The sequence below is a fragment of the Pongo abelii genome, chromosome 14, assembly GCF_028885655.2.
Source record: "Pongo abelii isolate AG06213 chromosome 14, NHGRI_mPonAbe1-v2.0_pri, whole genome shotgun sequence".
In the NCBI taxonomy this organism is placed as follows: domain Eukaryota; kingdom Metazoa; phylum Chordata; class Mammalia; order Primates; family Hominidae; genus Pongo; species Pongo abelii.
The window spans coordinates 67,323,464-67,348,259 of NC_071999.2; the positions used below are offsets into that span (position 1 = coordinate 67,323,464).

At 30.6% G+C, this 24,796-nt stretch overlaps 1 long non-coding RNA gene across 2 annotated transcripts in view; it reads right to left on the reverse strand.

Moving 5' to 3' along the window:
* Positions 1–591: 591 nt before the first annotated feature.
* LOC112136062 (uncharacterized) overlaps positions 592–24,796 on the reverse strand; it is a 31,430-nt gene continuing 7,225 nt past the window's right edge. Inside the window, exons 2-3 of one of the 2 annotated variants that reach the window (XR_008512931.2) lie at positions 7,920–8,029; positions 592–783 (exon numbers count right to left, since the gene is read on the reverse strand). This is a non-coding gene — a long non-coding RNA (uncharacterized LOC112136062). Of the gene's footprint in view, positions 784–7,824; positions 8,030–24,796 lie in introns of both variants that reach the window. The other variant, XR_002917264.3, reaches the window with a different exon arrangement.

The following is a 24,796-nucleotide window of genomic DNA, read 5'->3' on the forward strand; positions in this document are numbered from 1 at the left end:
CTATAACTTTATATGACTACAAGCACATCAGAGATATTTTCATGTTGAGTCGTGGTTTAAAGGTTTGCATTTATTTATCATTTTCCATTTTTTTATTTCTCAATAGACATAAAATTGAATGTATTTATTTTGTACAACATGATATTTTGAATAATAAAGATTTTTAATCATGTTGAAAAAAAAGAGCTGTAGCTAACACAAACCCACATGCATTATATAACAATAAAGGAAAAGGAAACAAAATCTACCGTTCTCAGCTTCTAGTTTTCACTTTTCAGCACTGTGATATTACAAACCTTGATTTTCTTCTCAATACAATTATCTAAAATATGTCAAAGGTATTATTTTATGGCTATAGAATATAGGGAGATGATATTGAAACCTTGAGACATAACTTTATGCATTGCTAGGGTATCCCAGACCTTGATTATTGCTTTAATATTTCAAGAATTTTTCTTAAAATATATATATGTATATGTATACATATGTGTGTCTGTGTGTATACACATACAGAGAGAGTGAGAGAATGTACAAGCAATTGAAGGCCATAAAGGTATTGTAAATTGTCATTGAATTATTGTTAGACATTTTCCTGATACAAATAAAGTATTTATTATTGTCACAAAGAGGCAGCTATTTGCACAAAATAATCTATTTATTTGATGTTGACTAGTTGTTTCCATGTCAACTGCATTCAGTAATGAGGCTTAGTCACCATATGGTTTGTAGAACAATCTGCGTACTCCATGGACTAGCATATTGATGCAAATGAAAACTTCTTTCCTAAAAGGTTGAAAATGACAGAAATATATATATATCAACTGAACTGCCCAAAATATATGTTTCCAGCTGTTTGTGTTCAGCGCTCATGGTTAGTATTATAGAATGACATTTTACTCTAGGTAATAAACACCAAAATGCATTGAACAGATTTTTTTTTTTCAAAGAAGGAAACAACAACAACAACAAAGTTTAGTGATTAAGTCGATTTCACCAGGAATTACCTTACCACAATACTCACTGGACATTTTAAGATACCACCATTAAGTTCATTCTAATACATAACCGTATGTAATGTTTTTCAAGCTTAAAATTTTTTTGCTCTGTTTATGGAAGAAATTATAGTGTATTTTAGTAGTAAAACTTTTAATTCATCTTAAATTTCTTTCCTATAACCCAGTGGGAATTAAGGCTACTTCCATGAGTATAACTCTTTGTTCCAGGACATTCTTGCCCAGGAAGATACGTTTATAAACAGTAAGTATTCTTTATGCTTTTACAGAAAAGTCTTTCAATCTAATTGATTGGATCAAATAGTTTGCTCATCTGAGTAAATACCTCCATTCTCAGAAAAAATAACTTTCTCATTCAGGCATTCAGCTCATTTATCAACAGTGTTTAAGTTATCAAGGCATATTTAAAGACCCTTGGCTTTCTGAGACCATAAGTTCTAACATTATGCCACAATATCAAATTTTCCCAATTTAATTTAGATATCCATACCAAAAGACTCAAATTAAATCTCTCGAACACAGACCCCCCTCCAAGCCTATGAATATCCACCCATGACTTACTTGAGACATTACTAAATCTCTGTCAAGATAGTGTTCTCTCTTCCTGCAAAAGGCTTCATAAACAGCTTTATTTAATCAACCGTTGTCATTTTGGTAAGTACGCTGTCAGCCAACCCAGTGGACTCAGGTACAGATTGTCTTCAACTTAACAGTGGTTTGACTTAACATTTTTTAAAAAATTTATGATGGGTTTATAGAGGCATTTTTGACTTGCAATATTTTTTACTTAATTATGGGTTTCTCCCTAATTGTAAGTTGAATAGCAACTGTATGTCCAATTGAAAGCCCATTTCTCTGGGGATCAAGAAGCTTTACTTAAAACTCAGAATGCTCCTCTGAGATTCCTTTGGCCTTCTTCTTAGGAGTCCTTCAACCGAAACAATTATTGTGACTCTTTTGCTACTGTAGTTTGGTGACTGGAAGGGAGTGGTGCCCAGTGGCTTCTCCAGTCCCATTGTTTACCAAGTGGGAGGGAGGATTACAACTCTTTTACTTCCACTGCCTGCAGCTTGGTGAGCAGGAGGGGAGTGTTACAGGTCTTTCACCCCAGCAGTCTGGAAAGTTCTGGGTTATTGTCCCATGACCAAGAGAAATAAGGTAGGTGGACACCAGAGAGTGAGAAAGGCAGAGTAGAATTTTACTGAATGACAGAAAGAAAGCTCTCAGCAAGGACAGGGGACCTGAAAGCGGATGCCATCTGTGAGGCTGAGTCTGGGGTTTTTATGGGCTTAGAATGGGAAAGGGCATGCTTATTGGTCCATGAGTGGTCTTGGAAAAAGCACCTTTTGATTGGTTAAAAGGCATCATTCAGAAAGAACCAATTGAGAGAGAGTGGGTAAGATGTAGATAGAAGTTCTCACTCCGGTTGTGGACTCTATATGGAACTGGCAGCTCAGTTTTCAGGCTTCAAACTGTCATTGGCTTAAACAGCAGATTTCAGTGGGGACCCATCCCTGTCTGCCTAGGAATTTGTTGGTTTCCTGTCACTATCACAATGAGATAAATCATTCAATGATTTGTGCTCTGATTTCATCTTGCCATGCTCTGAATTTTGACTTTATTTTGATTTATAAGGTTGAATTTTTTTTCTTTTTGAGATGGAGTTTCACTCTTGTTGCCCAGATTGGAGTGCAGTGGCACAATCACAGCTCATTGAAAACTCCTCCTTCTGGTTTCAAGTGATTCTCCCACCCCAGCTTCCTGAGTAGCTCGGATTACAGGCGCCTGCCACCACAGCCAGCTAATTTTTGTATTTTTAGTAGAGATGGGGTTTCATCATGCTGGCCAGGCTGATCTTGAACTCGTGACCTTGTGATCCACCCACCTCAGCCTCCCAAAGTGCTGGGATTACGGGTGTTAGCCACTGTGCCCAGCCAGGATGAAAATACTTTTTAGTGTTTCTTTCATTAACTCCTCTGATCTGGAAGCTTTTATCCTTGATGCAAATCTACCTAATTACTAACAACACTATTCTTTCATTCTCTGATTGTCCTTATCCATTTTTGTGTGTCTTTAAGCAAATATTAATAGCTAAGAGAATATACATAGGATGGTAGCATCAAAAGTTCTCATCAGATTGGCCACCTTTTAAGATAAATTGTGCCTTGGGTCATCTATTAGAACTTATGAGTATTGAATTCAGACCTGTCTTATAATATCTGTAGGAATATGGCCTTGTGAAAAACCTCCTCACCATATTTTTTATCTGCCAAGAATAGTAGATTTTTGGATGTTACTAGAGGAAAATATGCACCACTTGTTTTGGACCCCAATAAAACCCAAGGTATAAAAGTAATATATCATACCAACTGTTGCCAAATTTTCATGAGTTTAACTAATTCTACATTTACTCACTCATGGATAGTCTCCTATGATCCTTTCTTAACCTATGCTCTACCCGTCTTATATAACTATTTCTCTTCCCTGCAAGCCATTGAAATAATATTTCAAGTGTGTTACGGTTCATATTAAGCACTTGTCTTTTTCAAAGTGATGACATACTGTTAGAGACTTTTTAATGGTTAGACAAGATACACAGACATTTAGAGATTATTTAAAATAGTTCCATTAACATATGATCTAAGGCTCTAAAATATTTATCCATTTGTTTATAGGTTAGTAGGGCCCTCAGATTAAAAAAAATTAATGGAAAAATCAGAATGAAAAAATCCTGATAGTCACTGCAGAGGTCATGAATTTAAGAGACAACATCTTTTGGAGGCCATCCCCAATTCTTTTCTATGAAAACAAAGCTGTAATTCAGTTTTTAAAGTAGTAAAGGATGAATTCACAGGAGAGTTCAAGAGCAAACTCTAATGCCTTAATAGAGATTTGAAATAGATCCCTAAACAAATGATGCAGCTATCTCTTTACTTTAAAAAAAATAGACTCAAACCAGAAAGGTAAGATTTACCATAAGAAACAGTCCTATTCTCAAGTCTCCAAATCCTTGAAGATTCTGGAAGGGCTTTGGGACAAAAGCAGAAGAAATTGATGACCCAAGAGAAACAACTAGATTCTTACACTCCAGTGATCAGACATCAGTGGTGAGATTCACTTGATGAGGCCATCTTTCGATATTATAAGCAAAAAGTATATTGAAAAAAACAATTGTCTTGCACTAGCTAAGAATCTGAAGAGGAAAAATACGGTAAATGATCAATGAACATCTCCTGAGGGAGAAAAAATGATCCAATTTTTCTTTTTACTTTTAAACTTAAAAAAATAAATTTTTCCAAATATAAAAAGTCAACTGTGATGGTTACATTATTATATCAACTTGATTGGGCCACAGGGTACCTATATATTTAGTTAAACATCATTTCTGGCTATTTTTATGAGGGTGTTTCTGGATGAGATTAATATTGAATGAATAGACTGAGTATAGCAGATTGCCCTCTCCAATATGGATGGGCCTTATCTAACCCATTGAAAGCCTGAATATAATAAAAAGCTGAGTTGGAAAGAATTCTTCCTCTCTTACTTGAACTCTGTCTCATACTTATATCATTGGCTCTCCTGGTCCTCAGGTTTTGGACTTGGACTGAAGCTGTATCATCTGCCCTGATGGGTCTCCAGCCTGCCAACTGCATATATTGGGGCTTCTCAGCCTCCAGAATTGCATAATCCAAATGCTTATAGCCATCTCTTCCTATATTCTCTATTCTGTATCTATATACCTATATCTATTATTTACCAATTAATCAATTTATCTGTCAGTCTGTTGATAATATATAGTTTTTCTGGAGAACACGGACTGGTAAATAGCTTTTTAAAATTTAATTTTGTAAATGTATAATTTAATTTCTAGGAACACTGCAGTAGTATCCTTAAGCCATACTATAGTACACAACATCCCCCTCAATAAAATACTCAGCTGGTATCTCTAATAACCCTCAGTTGTTACTATGTCCCACACCACAGATATTGTCACTGAATATTTCAACAAAATATATTATTTCATTTTTTTGATAACACATTCAATGAATTGTAGGATATGATATTTGGAACAATTATAATTTATAAACCAAGTGTTTCTCTTACATATTTTTCCTTGGAATACTGATAATCAGTATTCATAGCTAAATTGAACATTGTCTTTAATATACCTGTAACCATGTGTCTGACTCAAACCCTAAACAGATTTCCAGGTCAACATGACTTGAATTTTACAAATTATTGTGATATAGGCAAAAATAAGGCAACTGAACCCACTAAGGTTTAGACTGATCCATTTAATTTCTACTCAAATTTAAGCACTATCTCTAAAACCTAAAACTAAAGGACTAAAGCTAATCATTGAAGTCTATGGGGAAAAGTATTCATCATGTCTTATACCAGTTATTGTAATACTATTTTCTAAGATACCAAATAGATCTGGATACACATATATTTAGAAGTGATATGTTAAATAGCCATTCTTTGTCTCGCTGTATACAAACATAAATACTCTTTAATTTTGATGTCCCTGTTGTCTTCATGTTTTATAGTCATACATGCATGTTTTGCTTCTTTATGATCAGTAAATCAAAATAGCCAATATCTGTTTTCCTTTTAGTGGGAAGGTCAACAACCTTCCATCTAGTTATGAATCACGGGTTTAGAGAAGCCTCATCATATTTTTCAGAATTTATTAACTAGGACTTAAACGACCTTAAATTTTCTTGTAATTTTTCTTTTAGTCAATACGTGGGTAATCTTTTGCTGGATACCAATAATAGTTGAGCTCTAAGATTGACTCCATTTGTCAGTTTGTATCTTCAGTCCATATAGGACATATATGCCCAAAAAATAAATAGCTTTGTTTAAACAAAGTGAATAATTTAGAAAATGATTTATTCCAGTGTAATTTCTTCATTCCTGACATACAACTCCCTGTTTAAAACTTTAATGTCAATTATTGAAAGATGGAATTAATGAATTAGGAATTAACAGAATTAATAAATTCATATTAAGTAAAAATTAAAATAAACTTTTAAAACATGCTCAAATAACTAAAGGAAGGCATATCTAAATTAAGCCAGTTGAATTAAAGTATAGCAATGATTTCCACTAAATAGAGAATATCAATAAATATATGTGTGTGTGTGTTCTCGTGTGTGTATACACACAGAACCCAATTGAAGTACAACTGAAAAGTGTTTTAAATCTGTAGAAAAACTCAAAAGCATGTTTGAGATGATGAAATAATCAGCATCTGATCTGAGGAGCAGAAAGAAAAAAAAGGATAAAGAAAACTTAGAGCCTCAGAGACCAAGAGGAAATCATCAAGCAAAATAACATGTGCATAATAGTAATCCAGTTGTTACTGCTGGAATAGTTTGAGAACTCTCATGATGCTTACTCCTCCAGAAAGAGATTATGTTCCTTTGTGTCATGTGCCCAGTATAACCAGAAATCAAGGCTTGCCTTAATTTAATTTCACAAAATGAGATGATTTTAAGCCTTGCTATTATATAGGCTCTAGTAAGAGCACTACCTACCTGTTACCCTTATTTATGGGGAAGTCTTTTGAGTCCTAACTTAAAATAAATGGAAAATTTACTAGCTGGCTTCAAACTGACAAGACTTGGGATTCCCTTTTTTTTTTTTTTTTTTTTTTAAAAAAAAAAAAAAAAAAAAAGCTCTGGCACCGCGAAGTTGTTAGTGATGCTAAGCATCTCTGGTTCTTAGTGCCCTTTTCAGAGGATAAGAAAAGCAGTCCCTACCCTAATTCTAGGCTCAGTTCTACATGTTTATATCATCTCTTAAGTTTTAGTTCAGTAATTTGTCACTGACTTTTAAATTGTCAGATGCCTTTCAGCAGACATTTTAATGTTTGAAATAGTATGTTTAATGATGTTTACTTGGAAGATCAATAAAACAAACACACACAAAGAAATAAAAACTAGCGACATTTCAAGGTAAAGTTTCATCATTAAAATAGGAGTAATGTCAAAGGCTAAGATGCAAGCATACAATATGAACTCATTTTATTCTTTAAATTATTTTACTATGCCAAAGTTATATTAAGATTTAAAACTCCTCTAATTTAGTATTGCAGCTTAGTCACTATGATCAATTTTCTCAAAGATAACAACAAAAAAAGGATGGATGAAAACTGCATGTTAAAACGGATCAAAGAGTTAATGATATAACAAGAGATTACTGAAAATCTACAAAAAAATGCATTTCCAGTTTAGAATAAAGAAAAGTAAGCCTGGTATTTAAAATTGCTTTAGTCTAAAGATCAAAGAAAGTGGTAAATATGTGGATAAATCTGAGAAAATTTAACTTTATAGAGTATTATCAATATCATGGAGTCTTGGAATTACACAGCAAAGTAATCACATGCATTTGAATAGCACTAATCCTAAGAGAGGCTAATATTCTAAGATATTTGTAATGTTCAGGAGATGGGTAAACATATCTGTTAATATTAAGCTTGATGGAATGCAGAAAACTATTGTATATGTTTCTATTAGTGACTAATAAAATGAAAACAGTGTAAAACTTTTAAACTAGTTGAGAGAAAAAAGAAATTATAATACATATTATATCCAAAAGAGTGTGGATTATCTTTTATCCCAGCTCTGGCTGTGACTCCCAAACTGGGTCATCCCTCCAGGAAGATGGTCTCTCCAACGAACTGGGATCTGTAACTCCAGTAACTGGGATCTGTAACTCCTCATCTTTGTGGGTTGCCCCTTTCATCCTGTTCAGGCTCTGACTTGCTGAACTGAGCTGCCCCTTTAATGGACCCACTGTTCACCTGGCTCAAGCTCCAATCCTCCAGGCTGGAGAGCCATAACCCTCCACCACCAAATGTGAATATGCGTCTTCTCCTGTTTGTACTTCAACACTCACACAAGCTCAGCATTTTGTGAAGATCATCTCTTAACACTTCTTGGTCTCTAATATCCCACAAACGTCAGTTGGAATGGAATGGGTGCCTCCACTGGACAAAGTAGGCTGTCCTGTGAAACATCATGTAAGGAATATGAAGATTTCATAATTTTTGTGAAGTTGCAAATAAATTATTCCCAAAATTAAGGAAGAATAGAATAAAATATGTAATCAGAATTCCTTATTATCTGAAAGTATTCTTTTTAAACCTCTGCACGGCATTTGGGACTAGAGTCATGCTTTATTTTTACTGTCTAAAGAAAGCAATAGGCTAAGATATTATCAGTTTGGTTTTAGTTCATTGACCTTTTGAGGTGTGTAATTTACCCTATTTTTTCTAACTAATCGTTTTGAGTTATATCAAATTCATAGATAATTATTCATTTAATGTTTCCCCTTTTCTTTCTCTTTGTTACTTTATCTTTCTCTCCCTTATTCTTTCTTACTCCTTTTCTCTCTTTTTTCCCTTCAATTTTAGATTATTTGTTTGTGTTGCATTTAATACAGCTTTGTAAGCCACATTAAAATATTTCTGGAAGATGATCAACTTTAAGTAAATAGATGAATTAAATAAATAACAGCATAAAGTATGATTTACATTGGAATCCATTTGGTTTCCTGTTTATATACTATATTAAAATTTTACATCAAAATTATATGGCAGTAAGAGGAAAATACCAAAGAGAAAAAAAAGAATAAAGTTTGTAAATACATTTGAAAAGCATAAATAAAATAGAAATAAAAAACTGCGAATAGTTAAAGCCACCAGCCTGTTGAACTCTATGCCTGGAGGCCAATAGAGAGAACCACATCATATTTTAACTACTACAGAATTAGGAAAGGTAGTCACGTAAAGGATTAGTTGCTTGAAAACAATGACTGGTGTAATCTGCTTGCTCCTAATATAAGGCTAAATATTACATTGTTGATTGCCTCCTTGGGGTATAACTTAAATTTAAATGAAGTGATGTGAGAGATTTGAATACAGATCACACACACACACACACACACATGCACACACACAAACACACATTCTGAATATTTAGGTCCCTACCTCCCAATTTGTATGTTCACATTCTAACACGTTAGAATGAGGACATAGGGCCTTTGGAGGGATGATTAGATCATGAGGTCAGGGCCCTCAAGAACTGGATTAATACCCTTATAGGAGATCCAAAAGACATCCCTCTTGCCTTCTGCCATGTGAGAACACAACAAGAGAGCACACTTATTTTCTTATACCAGTCCAAAAGGACTAAAATATGTGGAACAATATGTACATGTGTGTGTTCATTTATGTTTGTGTATGTTTGTATAGTTCTCAAATCAAGAACTGACATATCCTACTGGCTTTTTGGCAGAATCCAAGATATCTTCACTATCACTCTGGGGCAAGGTATCTGAGTTCATCATACAAGCTTTAGTTCTAGACTGAAGGCCTCAGAGAACTGAGGGGAGACAACTATAAAACCAAAGATAAGCCATCCCACTCAAAATGGTACTGCACACCAAAATTCTAAATTAGATATGTTAGAAAAATTATTCAACTCTCCCAAGGCAGCCATCACAATAAACAACTAGATAATTAACAAATAACTTTAAAGAGTAATATCATAAAATAATTTAAGATACTTGAGTAAAAATATATTTAGATTACCCACAGAAGTAAATAGCAAGAAATAATGGAGCAAAATCATATAGAAATGAAAGAAATGAGGGCATAAAAACATAAATTATAGAATGAAGAAGATAGTCATTGAATTAATAATATAATGAAACAAGTATATAATATTAATCCTTAACCAAACAAATTCTTATCTATATCAAAAGCAACCAATCTGGAAATTTAATATATTGAGATTAATATTCTTATTAATAACAAACATCATAGAGTTTATGGAAATAAATTGTGCAAATGTTCTGCAAAACTTTTAGGAAGAAAATGATAAAGCAGCATTTAAAGATAAAAATCCATTAATAAATGGAAACGATATCACAATGAAATAGAAAACTCAACTTCATGAAGACAGGAATTTTCCATGTGTTAATGGGTAAATTCAGTGATACTCCATTCAAAAATTTAATAGTTTTCCTTGTTTGTTCATAAAAATTGTCTAACATGCTAAAATCCATAAGAAATATTAAATGGGACTTCTATTTCGACCTAAGATTTACTAACAGTGAGTTGCCTTCCTTAATGAAACAAACAAGCAAAAAATTACCAAAACACGTTAACAGCAGATTTCAACACACTGAGCAGCACAAGGAAAGTGATTATAAGAGATGAAAAGCAAACGAGGTTACACCTTTGATTGTCTAAGCTCCCTTCCTTTAGAGAGTTTCCAGGCCTTGGCACAGAAAGAAGGAATACAGGCAGAGCCGAACAGACTTCCTAATTTTGAGGAGAGAGCTGAAAGGTAACTGACACCAAGGTAGCAACAGTGGTTCACAAATCAGAGTGATAAAGAGGAGGTAGACATCCAGCAGAAATATGCATAGGGTTCCTCCTGAATAGTCAGCTGAATATTGATAAGTACATATGTGTGAGAATATTGATCAGTACATACATGAGGCCGGGGAAAGATCTGCATTAAATGATTAGTGGCAATAATACCAGTGTCCTGAACTCACACGGCCTCTTTTCATTAGCCAGTTTGGAAAACTTCATGATTCACAGGGCACTGAGTGAGTACACAGAAGGGTAGAGTCTCAGTAGTGAAAAATAATTACCCCTAAACTGAGCGCTGCTCGGGTCCTACCTAACAAATCTTACAACTATCAGGTGAATTATCCCTCCAGGATGGTCAAGAAACTAAGAAACCTAGGGTAGCCTCATTTTGGAGGGCTAACCATAGCCACCTGTAAGTTAAATAATGGCATGATGGGTTGTTGTGTTTCCTTAACACCAAAGGTCTCTTATACACTAAAGTACAAGTGGCTATGTTTTCAGAAAAAGGATGTTTCAATGACTGGCTTAAAATAAGTAATACAATCCAGTGGTCTGATATCCCCAGAAAGAAAAAGTGTTCATTGAAATTATTGGGACTCCCCTGTCCCCACACGCATACAAGGGAAATACATCAGTTAGTAGATACAGGTTGATAGTGTGTCTAGTATGGTCTCCCAGCCACTTGGTAGGCCATAAGTTTCACAGTCCACTTTGAATAATCAAGTCAAGTTTTGTTTTTCAAGAACTGTCTAAGGGCAATGAGTTCAATCTGTCTTCTTGTCCTTGACATCAGCCAGGCAACAATCATCTATCATGTAGAATGACAAGTGACAGTAACAAGAATGGAGACGGAGAAAACATCCATAGTAGTTGACAGGTGTTTTGTATGAGAAGTGCAGGATCTGGGGACATCTTCTGTTGTTTCTGATAGATAAGAGTCATCTGGCCGATGTGACATTTTCAAGATTGAGTCCAATTTAAAGGTCTTGCTATGGTGTGAAGAGCTGCACCAGGGTGTCTTCCTTAATGAGAAAGGATTCAGAGGTGGCTTCAAAAGAGAAACACCACTAATGCCTCTCCCAGTCCCAGATGTCCTGTGTTCTAAGGTGATTCTTCTCTAGGTACTTGAGTTGTTGCTCTCCCTCCACCACTACAAAAATCATGGTGTACCACTATAGTAGCTATACATTTTTCTTTTGCCCAGTAATCTTCTCATACATAGATCTTTCTTCTGGAACGTCAGATGTAAGAGGGACCAGATAATTTTACATAACTTATAAAATCTCATTACATCTCTTACTTTGACTAAGTCTACGGGGGACTCAACAAGGAGTGTACTCAACAAATGGTAACTATCGTTGTGGTTAGGACCATGTAAATCCTATAAGAAAATGCAAGTGATTGAAACAGAGATAAATTTGAATCACTTAAGCCATCTTTTTTTAAAGAGTTTATTTTTAGAGTAGTTTTAGGCTCATAGCAAAGTCCAGAGAAAGATACAGAGATTTCTTTTATATCTCCTCCCCCAACACTTGCATAGCCTTCCCCATTATCAATATTCCCGATAAGAGTAGGTACATTTGTTATAATTGACAAACCTACATCGAACATCATAATCACCCAAAGCTCATTATATACATTAGGGTTCATTCTTGATATTTTACTTCCTATGAGTTTGTATAAATGTATAAAGACATGTATCACTGGGTGCGGTGGCTCACGCCTGTAATCCCAGCACTCTGGGAGGCCAAGGCGGGCGGATCACCTGAGGTTGGGAGTTCGAGACCAGCCTGACCAACATGGAGAAACCCTGTCCCTACTAAAAATATAAAAAATTAGCTGGGCATGGTGGCACATGCCTATAATCCCAGCTACTCTGGAGGCTGAGGCATGAGAATCGCTGTAACCCGGGAGGCAAAGGTTGCAGTGAGCCAAGATCATGCCACTGCACTCCAGCCTAGGCAACAAGAGCAAAAGTCCATGTCAAAGAAACAAACAAACAAACAAGCAAACATGGAAGTTTTCACTGCCATAAAAATTCTTTGTTTTTTGCTTATTTATCCTTTCCCCCTACACAACCCCTGGCAACCACTTTTTACTCCTTATATTTTGGCTTTTTTCCAGAATGTCATACAGTTGGGATCATGCAATATATAGCCTTTTCAGATTAGCCCTAGGCCTTCTTTTAACTGTGTGACATTGTTAGGGCAGGACACGTTGATACCTGAAAGTTTTACTAACCACTTCAGACTTGGTTGCCATAGGTGAAAGAAGAAAGTATAATGTCCAGGAGCAGTCAGGATGAAATTCTAAATTTCCATAAAAGCCTATGTATTACCTATACCTTTGTCTTCATCATTATCTAGACTGAGAGGAGATAATCACTTTCTGAAGGTAACACATTTAGAGACCAAATTGCCTTAGTAGGGTCAAATAAGTCAGCGAGATAGTCAGAATATTTTAATGCATTTTTTAGGAGACCATTCAAGTGCTCAGCAATACCAGTTATAAATGAATGGTGGAAATGTGGAAGTCCCATTAAATAACTTACATGAACATTCAGTGGCTTTTGAGATAAAAGGTGCACTGCTGTTAGTTGGGAAATGACCTGAAAAGCTGGATACAAGGGAAATGATTGATAAGGGCACACAGAGGGAGTGAAGTCTCCAATGAAAAGGGCTTTGCATTTACTTTGTGTACTGAGGGCATAGTAACAACTATGGCTTAACCAAATAAATGTTCCCATGTTTTCATCCAATGTTACATATTAGACAGTGAGAATTTCATTGCTAAGACCATTTTAGCCTTCGGTATCCCTTGGCTCTTCTCCAGAAGAAGCCACTTAGTCTACTTTCCAAGGCTGCTCAGTATGCAAACATCTATGAAAAGATAGTTCAGAATAAAATCACTGCCTCGGTTTGCAAGATATGTAGTAATGTAAGTGATGCAACACGAATTCTCTTTCAGCAGTTGTAATAGCATAATTTTTTGATGTTTTTCTTCTTGTTTTCAGAAATAAAGAATTAAAACCATATTTAACTCTTTTTATGTTAAACAATTCTCAGCCAAACATGTATCCCTGTCCCTGTCTAAATAATAATTTGATAAAGTATACTTAGCTGTGTTTGTACTACCCAACATTGAAATTAAGTAAAAATTTTTTTCATTCTGCAAAATACTTTCTTCTTAAGACTCGACTGTGAATCAACTAAAATAATTTCATTATCAAGACTCATACATGGCTCAACCATCAATACACATATCAAACAAGTGTCTCCCTATGCCCACCAATGCAAAATTATTAGATAATAAGCTACATTGAATCCTAAATAGATCCCAATATGGAAAAACCCTTCTTAAATTTATACAGACCAGAGCTAAAATTCATCTGAAACACTGTTTCCTCTTTGAAAGACATGATAGGCTCTGTCAAGGTGGTGTTGTTTTATGGCAGTAATATAATAAAGTTTGCTTTGTTTGATCAACAGGAAGAATGCTCAAGCTATAAATGAGAACAAAATAATTTTATATGGTTAACCTTTGCTATTAATGATTTTGAAACATTGATATTAATTGTCCTTAATGAATCATCACTTGCTTGACAAGACAATCTAACAGCATAAGTAGAGAGAGATAAATATTCCATATTTGAACAAAGCATCCCTAAGAGTAATTGGAGTAATACTGAAAACAGACACATTTCATTTCCAATATGAAATGCACTAATATTTTGTAAGGTAGACTAGTATTAATAGATTTAGATTTTAATTTATCTTGAGTAATGAAATGTACCTGAGCACATTACTAGTGCTCAAGTACCCTCACTTCCTAGATAGTTATAATACAACTTGCAACTGGGATTCTGGCACTTTCTACCTGGCAAATTTGAATACAATTTTAGTGTGATTTGAGTTTTGCCATTGCTTATTTTTGAAAATCACATATATTTTAGAAAATTAAATATCTAAATAGTTAACCCCCCCAAAGGTTGACACCTAAAATTTGTGTTATTTTCAACAAATATTTTAAACTTATATATGTATGCAATTTTATTCCTAGTAAACAAAGAATTTATGTGTTGTTTTCGTGTTATCACTAAACAAAATGATTTTATTACATGAGTTTATAAAAAGTATTGTATAGCAGTTCATTTTTACTTCACTCAAGTAACAAATATTTTAGCTCACAGCACACTTTTTAATTCTTCAAATTTCTACCAGCAAATCAAATAATATTGATCATAAAAAAGTATAATTTATACTATTAGAGTAAAATTGTATATATTGTGGAATAAAATTAAAATAAATTGCTTTGTAAAATCATCTCTTAATTTATTTGTTTTATGTTATCAGCATTAATATAAAGAAACACAAGAAAAATAAGCATAACCACAAAATCTATTTTTAAACTTATCTTTTTTTTTAAAATTTTTGAAATGTAAGCTTTTCAACAGTTCTTTAATAAACCCTGGGGATTCTAGGATGTACTTTTTTTGGATATAACTGAGGCACTTAATTATTCCTAATATTATTCCAGTATTGTATTTTGTTTTGTCTTCAACGATCACTGTACAAGAAAAAATAAAAATTTTACCACTTGGTGGTGCTGGTGGATAATATAAAAACCAAACTATTCCTGGAGCATATGTTGAGAGAGCTGGTTACGATGAGTTAAATAAAATTAAGGGAAGGACAGCTTCATTCACCTCTGTCATTCCCTATTTTTCATTTCTCCTTTTGACATAAAGAGTGTAAATTAGACACAATGGTTGCTACTGATGGCTTGGGTCCTTGCTAACTAGCAAAGAGAAACAAGATCTTTAACACAAATTTCATGGCATTGGAGACTGACGATGAGGCTATTATTTTCATTTTTAAATTGTCTCTGCTTCAGTGTAAGAGATAACTTCAATTACACACATTATTTATATCCTCTCAAAAAAACAAGTTTTTGTATGACCGTTCATGTTTTTACGTGGCATGATGACCACTGAATTGTAACATTCTGTTCTTGGTGGAAATGCAAGTATTTTAACATGTAGTTGATGTGTTTATACCAAAATTAATAGTAAATGCATCTACAAACATGAGTAACTGCTCAATTATAGTTGATGTCACGATATTTTCAGATACTGATAAACAAATAGCTCAATGACATACATTATGTATAATAATTGTTAAAACTGTCTTGAGAAGTATATTGCTCTCTCAAAAGAAAGCTCGCCTAAAGTGGTCACAGTTTTTCATATTTACTTGGCAGTGTTTTTTACTTAGCTCAGCTTCAGGTTTCCAATTTTACTTAGCTCAGCTTCAGGTTTCCAATTTTTAAAAATGTATGTATTATACAATTTTTATGAAGTATCCAACCACATATTTCTTCAGCCACATAAACACAAGAGATTATGTCACTGATATATATATATATATATATCATACATATATATATATTTTATATTATTTATTAACCGGGGGAAAGTCCATGAATATCTTATGCCCAGAGTTAAGCTAGACTGTAGTGCTCTACAGGGGATGTGATATGGCAAAATTATATGGAAAAGATTTTTAATGATAAAATGAAAGTTTTCAGTTTTTGCTTCAGTTCAAAGAAAATAACCCAGCCTATACATTTTCTTTGTCACATTGGTAGGCAGATACATTATTAACATCTTTGACATGGAAGAAAGGCAGCCTGAGGGCCCCAAATTCTGCTTCTATACAGGTAAAAAAATAAGCATTTAATTATTCTCCTGAACAACAACTGTTTTAAAGATAAGGCAAAGGATGATCCCAAATCCTATTTGTAACTGTACAAGCCCATTCAACCCCAGGGGTCATATACTACTTGATTTGAGTTTCCATTAATGCTTTTGATTATTTTAAATACATTTGGTAACAATGAAGGTAGTTAGTGAAAAACTGACCCACTCTGAAATGCATGCAGTGATCATTATGAGAACCCACAGTCTAAAAATTCACTGATAGGAATAAAACTCAATCATTCACCTTCTCTAATATAAAACATAATTACAGCGTGTGGGGTATGTTCATTAGCAAGATCTACTCAGAATCAATTAAAGAAAATTCTACTAGGCTGCCTAGTGTAAGAAGTTTTATCACAAATCTGTTACCATTAACTATGTTTTAGACCTAATGTACATTAGGTTTGTTTTCCCAGTAATAAACTTTTGGATTGTTATTCTTATTCTTTGCAGATACAGCAAAAATAATTTCTTTATTTGATAAATTACTTATAGTTAGCTTTTTTATCCAGGTCAATTTTTGTCTCTCCCCTTCTTCTTCTTCTTAATTATTTTAAGCATAATAAACTAATTAAATAAACAAAACATAACAGATAACATAAAACAATTGAAAACTACTCCAACAGAAATTGGACATCATTTCTCCCACCTATTGCATACATGCTGTATCATTTTATTTGTCAGAGAGGATAGAAATACTGAATTGATTACATGTCAAAGAAAATCTAATGCAATCATAGCTCAACCATTTACAATCTGATCCATCACTTCAATTCTGGAATACAATTTTCTCACTTATAAAATGGCAAGATTTGGCTATCAAGAGCCTAAAATATGATTAATCTGAACTGAAATGTATGTAAGTTTGAAATATAAAACAGATTTCAAAGAATTAGTACAGAAACAAGAATGTAAAGTACTTCATTAATAGTCATCATATATTGATTCCATGTTAAAAAGATAATATTTTGGATATTTTTGATTAAATGAAACATAATTAAGCCATTGTAATCTATTCCTTTTGATGTTTTATATGCCTATTTTAAAGTTTAAAATTACATTGGTTTACAATTTTGGCTTGCATTAGCTTTCTGTGGAATAGTTCTAGGACATAAACTTTAAAAGATTTTTTTGGTTGTTTTCTTTGTTCGTGACAGAACAATACATCTCAATTTTTACCAGTTATTTTGAACATGATATACTTGCTATTTCAGAATAGTCTTTTCAGTTAGTTAGGAGGAATGTGTTCTCATATTCTGTTGCACAACAAGGTAGCTATAATTAATGTTAATATGTTGTATATTTCAAATTAGCTAAAAGGGGATTTTAAATGTTCTCATAAAAATACATAGCACATATTTGAGGTGATAGACATGCTTACTCTGATTTCATCATTCCACAATGTATATATGTATCAAAACATCGCATTGTACTCCATAAACAAATATAATTATTATTTGTCAGTTAAAAATAAAATAAAATTTAAAAATATTTATTCATGTTTAATTTATTATTTGTATGGTGGTGTGTTTTCTTAATAATTTTTTTTTAATTTCAAAACTGTATTATTATTTGTACACTCAAGGTTGACAATCCAACCAGGGTCAGTCTCTCAAAGAAAAAGAAAACAGATTCTTACCTGTGAGTTGATCTTTTTGCTAAAGGACATAATTTTGAGGGTAATTTTGGCAACTGTGAGAGAGGAAGGACACCTACTTGTTCAATGGATGCAGCCATCTCAAACCTACTTCTTAATTATCCAAAATCCTTACATGTCGCACTCTTTTCAGTCATGAAAATTAAATTGAGATGCTAATTGTACCACAGTCTATCACAGTATTGCAAATTATGTAGTTTAGGCTTAAAAACATACCTAAGTTTTAAGAGATATAATTTTATAGCTCATTTTGTGTGTGTGTGTGTGTGTGTGTGGATAGATTGATAAAGATAAAAACACTTTCTCAAACATTCAATTTCTTTGTTAGCTTGCATCATTTTCAGAAACATAATCTATTCAACCTGCAGTAAAAGTTATTCTCTCTCTTATAAAAGAATGGTTTTATTTGTTAATGTATGCATTGTTTTAAAAAACAATGCCAATTTCCTGCTCTCTGCAAGGCATTGAACTGTCTATATACAGCACCGGAAAATAAAATAAAACCCACAAGATGGGAAACTATTTTCTTAATGGTAATTGTTTCAGATGATGAGTTTTGGTGCAACAAAGCCCAATTACATTTCTGTTTTTTGTTAAGTAAACAAAAACTACTGAAGAATGCTGATATTAAAAAAATCATTAAGAAACTCCGTAGTTCTCCAATTGAACTCTTTACTATTGAGCCATACTGGTTTATTTGCATATTTTATGATGAAAAAGAAGAATGACAACCAAAAAGAAAGAATTGTTTTAATCCTGATACAAAACTGAAATACTAGAACATTGTAAATAAGCTATTTTTTGAAATATAAGTAAAATCATATATAGTAAATATTTCAAAAGGCATTTCAAAAACATGAATATTAGTTATTATCAATGCATATTATGAATCATTATTTTTCTTTATATTTAAATATAAAAATTTATATTTATATTTATATTTAAATATTATTTATTTTTATAAATATTAAATATTTTTATAATATTAAAGTTCAATAAGGGAGTACAAGTGGAATATTTCCTATATAATATTGAATAATTATTAGTGATTTTAGACTCAACTTTTCTGCCTTGTCTTACTTTTTAATAGAAAATAAATGCTTATGGAGTAAATGAATATACATTTTTGTTTAAATACTATAAATTTAGTGAAAATATATGATGTACTATAATGTGTTTGATATGGCAGGTTCTCAGTGACATCTTAAGCACCATCCCATTAAGAGACCAATTATTATTATTATCATTATTATTGCTTGGTGGTGGTTTTTCATATTTTTTAGTGTAAATTTTTGCAGCACAAAAGTTAAATCATGTTGCTGCAGGTATGGTGCATTTAATTGGTGGATTTATCATTCAACATGTGAAAAGGTAATCCATAATCTAACTATAATATTTGAATAACTCTTTATTTATATATTATTTTTTAAATTTCCTGATTAATAAAATTTTACTTTCCTTTGTTTCTTAAAGCAATTCCGATGGGAGTGATTTTTTACCATGATGTGTAATGGTAAATGAAGAGAAGCATTTATAATCAACACTAATTTCACAGACATAATAATTTCTTTTTGCTTCTCACTGCAAAATTTCTATAGTAAAATCTAGTTATGCTAAAAATACCTGGCTAGCTCGTTTTTAATGCTTAAAAGAAAACATAATCAAAATCAACAGAAAATTACAAATCTAAAATGACCCATTATGTATTAGAAAAATATATTTTCTTTCACACATAAAAGGTGTCTTTCCTGGCATTGTCCTAAAGCAACTGAGTAGGTTGGAGCCAGAAAGAAATTGAATCTGTAATCAATGCAGGCGCGTACAATATATGTGACCTTGAACAAGTCTCATTATTGTTAGTGTTCTTTAGGATTTTTAAAGCAACCAAATAATACAACTTTGAAAAGCAAATGTTCTGATATTGTTTTTGCTTTAAAAAGAAATACATATATTCTTTTATATATATTTATTCTCTCTCTTACAAAAGAATAGTCTCTCTCTCTCTACATATATATATATTCATATTAATTCACAATGCGGTAATATCATTCAGGTCTTTCTTACTTGGGCCATATTGTCCTTCTCCTTAGCAGTAATGTTGCCCTAGAATTTTGATGTATACAATTCCTGAAGTCTCTCTCTCTCTATATATATAAACTACATAAAATATATAATATGTAATATATTTTTTATATAGTGTATGTTATATATTATATGTAATATATATTATATGATATATATTATATAATATATATCATATATTATGTAAAATAATATTATATATTATATATAATATTATAATATATAATATATTATATATTATTATATATAATATATAATATGTAATATATAATATATAATATATAATATATTATTAATTATATATTATATATAATATATAATATATCTTATATATAATATATAATATATAATATATCTTATTATATATTATATATAACATATAATATATATTATATATTATATATAATATATATTATATATTATATATTATATATAATATATAATACATAATATATTATTATATATAATATATTACATATAATACATAATATATTATATATAATATATAATACATAATATATAATATATAATTATATATAATATATAAGATATAATATATAATATATTATTATATAATATATAACATATAATATATAATATATTCTTATATATAATATATAATATATTCCTGATATATATTCCTTATATATAATCTATAATCTATAATATATTATTATATATAATCTATAATATATAATATATAATATATTATTATGTATAATATATAATATATTATATATAATATATAATATATTATTATGTATAATATATAATATATTATTATGTATAATATATAATATATTATATACAATATATAATATATAATATATTATTATATATTATATATTATATATAATATATTATATATAATATATAATATATTATTATATATTATATATTATATATAATATATTATATATAATATATAATATATTCCTGATATATATTCCTTATATAGAATATAAATAATGTATAATATATAATATATATTCCTGAAGTCTCTCTCTCTCTATATATATATATAGAGATATATTTATATTTATATAAATATATATTATATTTATATAAATATATATGATATATAATATATTTTTATATATAGTTTATATATAACATATATATTTATTATATATTGCATATTATATACTATATATTACATATATAAAATATTATATTATATATTACATATATAATATATTATACTATATATTACATATATAATATATTATATTATATATTATATAATATATTATATTATATATTATATAATATATATAATATATGTATATATGTATTATATATAATATATATAATATATGTATATATCATATATTATATATATTATATGTATATATTATATCCTATATATTATATATGTGTATATAATATCCTATATATATTATATATGTGTATATAATATACTATATATATTATATATGTAATAGATAATAAATATATATGTTATATATATAAACTATATATATAAAAATATATATTATATACAATATATTACATATATAATAGATTATATATTACATATATATTATATTGATATATAATTACATATATATGTTATATATTACATATATAATGTATAATATATTATATCGTACATATATAATATATAATATATTTATTACATATGTAATGTAATTAATATATAATATATAATATATTATATATTACATATATAATGTATAATATATTATATATTACATATATACTATATCATATATAATATATTATATATAATATATTATATATTATATTACATATATAATATATTATATATTATATATTACATATATAATATATCATATATTACATATAATATATTATATATTACATATAATATATTATGTATTATATATTACATATAATATATTATATATTATATATTACATATGATATATTATATATTATATATTACATATGATATATTATATATTATATATTACATATTATATATTACATATAATATATTATATATTATATATTATATATTATTACATATAAATATGTATATATATATAAATATACATATTTATATATTTTATATATATATTTACATATATTTATAGATATATTTATATATATTTTATATATATTTATATGTTTATTATATATTTGTATATTTATTGATATATTGAAAGAGTCTTCAGGAATATATATTATACATTATACATTATTTATATTATATATAAGGAATATATATCAGGAATATATATAATATATAATATGTAATTAATATTATATTATATTATATATTATATATAATTAATATTATATATTATATATAATTATATATATTATTTTATATAATTTTTAATATAATTATTTTTATAATTATATAAAGTTAAATTTTCATAATTATATAAAATTTAATATAATTATTTTTATAATTATATAAAAATTATTTTATATAATTTTTAATATATATAAAATATATAATTATATATTTCATATATATATAGAGAGAGAGAGTGGATTTGGAGTACAATGAGCTTACTTATATTGACTGCTTTGTTGCTGTTGATATTATAGAATAAGAATATCCAATATAAAGTACAGAAGAAACAGTCTTCCAGATAATGGAAGAATAGCTAATGATCATTATGGAAAATTATCTAAAACTATTATTTAATGCAGGCATGAAGACTTCAAGAATTGTATACATCAAAATTCTAGGGCAACATTATTGCTAAGGAGGAGGACAATGTGGCCCAAGTAAGGAAGATCTGAATGATATTACAGCATTGTGAATGAATATGAATGGGTGAGTTAGTGTTAAAGATGATGCTCCCTGTAAGTAACATCCTGTTCTTCTCTGTGAGGAAAAGAATCTCTGAATACCTGAAATTTTGGCTTAGCATTTGCAAAGTATCTCTTTTTAATTGGACCACAGTTTTGTTGTTTGTAATTATAATCTTATTGGAAGCTTTCTGATTAATTCTCTTAGTTTCACGTTCTTATTGTGGCCTCCAAATGAGCTGGCCCCTAGCTTTTTCTCCAATATTCCCAACTATATCCCCTTTCACTGTTCCTTATCCTCAGCAAACTAACACAGGAACAGAAAACCAAACACTGCATGTTCTCACTCATACGTAGGAGCTCAACAATGAGACCCCATGGACACAGGGAGGGGAACCCCTCACACCAGGGTTGGGGGACTGGAAGTGAGGAGAGGGAGAGCGTCAGGACAAATAGTTAATGCATGCGGGGCTTGAAACCTAGGTGACAGGTCGATATGTGCCGCAAACCACCATGGCACACGTAATCCTTATGTAACAAACCTTCACATTCTGTACATGTATACCAGAACTTAAAGTTAAAAAAAAATGTGAATTACAGTTTTGCTTTATAACATTTGAAGGTGTTTTGTACCTACAAATTGTCCTTTCCCCAAATATTTACATGGTTTCTTTCTTCACCTCTTTGTTCAGCCTTCAACAAAAGACAAAAGCCTTTCCTAATTGTATTATCTAGAATATCATGGCCTTCCTCTATACATCCTCTTCTCTTAATTTTTAAGTATCTGTAACTACCTTTCAGTAAGTTACACATTTGCATTAGTGAGTGGAATGAACTCCAGCTTCTGTAACAATCTACACTGCCTCCCCACCCGCAAAAAAAAAAAAAAAAAAAAAAAAAATCCTGGTTAAGTCAAGTAAAAGTAGATTTCTTGCTCACATTACGCTTCTGACTCTTGTTAGAGGGTCTGCTCCAAGCAGTGACTGTTGGCTCATAAATCCTTCAATTCTGTGCCCTGCCATTGCCATTTTTTAGAGCATCCTCAGCAGTAAGCCAGTAAATTAGTGCAGAGAGAGAGAAACAATGCAGGGCTTGTCATGGCTAGGTTTAGGAGTGGCATATATCAATTCTTTCCATTAGCCAAAATCCAGTCCCATTGTAACTCCCATTGTAACTGAAAGGAAGGCTGGAAAATCTAAGTCTCTATGCTGTGTACTCAGAACAGGGAAATGGAATTTGTGACCCTTTAACAAAGGTCGACCATAACATTTATTTGTCCAAGTGTTTATGTCTCTTGAGTTACTCATGTATCTTGAGGGCAGAAACATTATTTGGTTTGTTTCCTGCTCTATTCCCATTGTCTAAAACAGAGCTTTGCACATGGCAACTGCTCAATAAATATTTGTTAAATGAAAAAATAAATGCTGTCTTTTATTTTTCTCCAGATTGGCCTACAGGCTGATAACATCCACTAGAGCCACAAGAATCTGCTAATGTTCAATATTTCTGTGCTAACTGGTACTGACAAGTGTAGTTGAAAGATAGCCGGTCTGTTTCACCCTTATGGTGAGCTTAGGTTTTTAATATGATTCATTTTGGTAACACATTTGCATCAAGCTGTTTCATATGTGAAGTAACCTGACTTCCCCTAAATATTTAAATAAAACAATAGAATATTTAATTTCATATAAAATTGTATTATAAAATACAGTTTAAAATTTTGATTGGAGTTTTAAGCAGGAAAGTGGGCTAAATATTGCATTTAATTCATCAAAGTACTGGATAATTTTTATAACATCTGCAAAGAACTTAACACTATAAATGTTCAAATGTTCTTGATTTCTGTAGCAATATAAGAAAGCTAGTGTCTTAATTACTATATTTTACAGAAAATAAATATGGGGCTCAGAATGTCACTTCCATAAGATCACAAACAGGTTTTAAACTGGTCATGAACTGTTAGGTTTTAAACTGATGCTTATTCCACTGGACTAATACACACAAGCATTTATGAATAAAGCTCTCAGAATCTCCACAGCAATTTGCTGAGAAAAATGATCAGTTACTGATTTTTAGGTGCATTCTTTGATACCATTGACCACAGTTTTGTAATCTATTGGCTCTAAAAAAGCATTAATTCA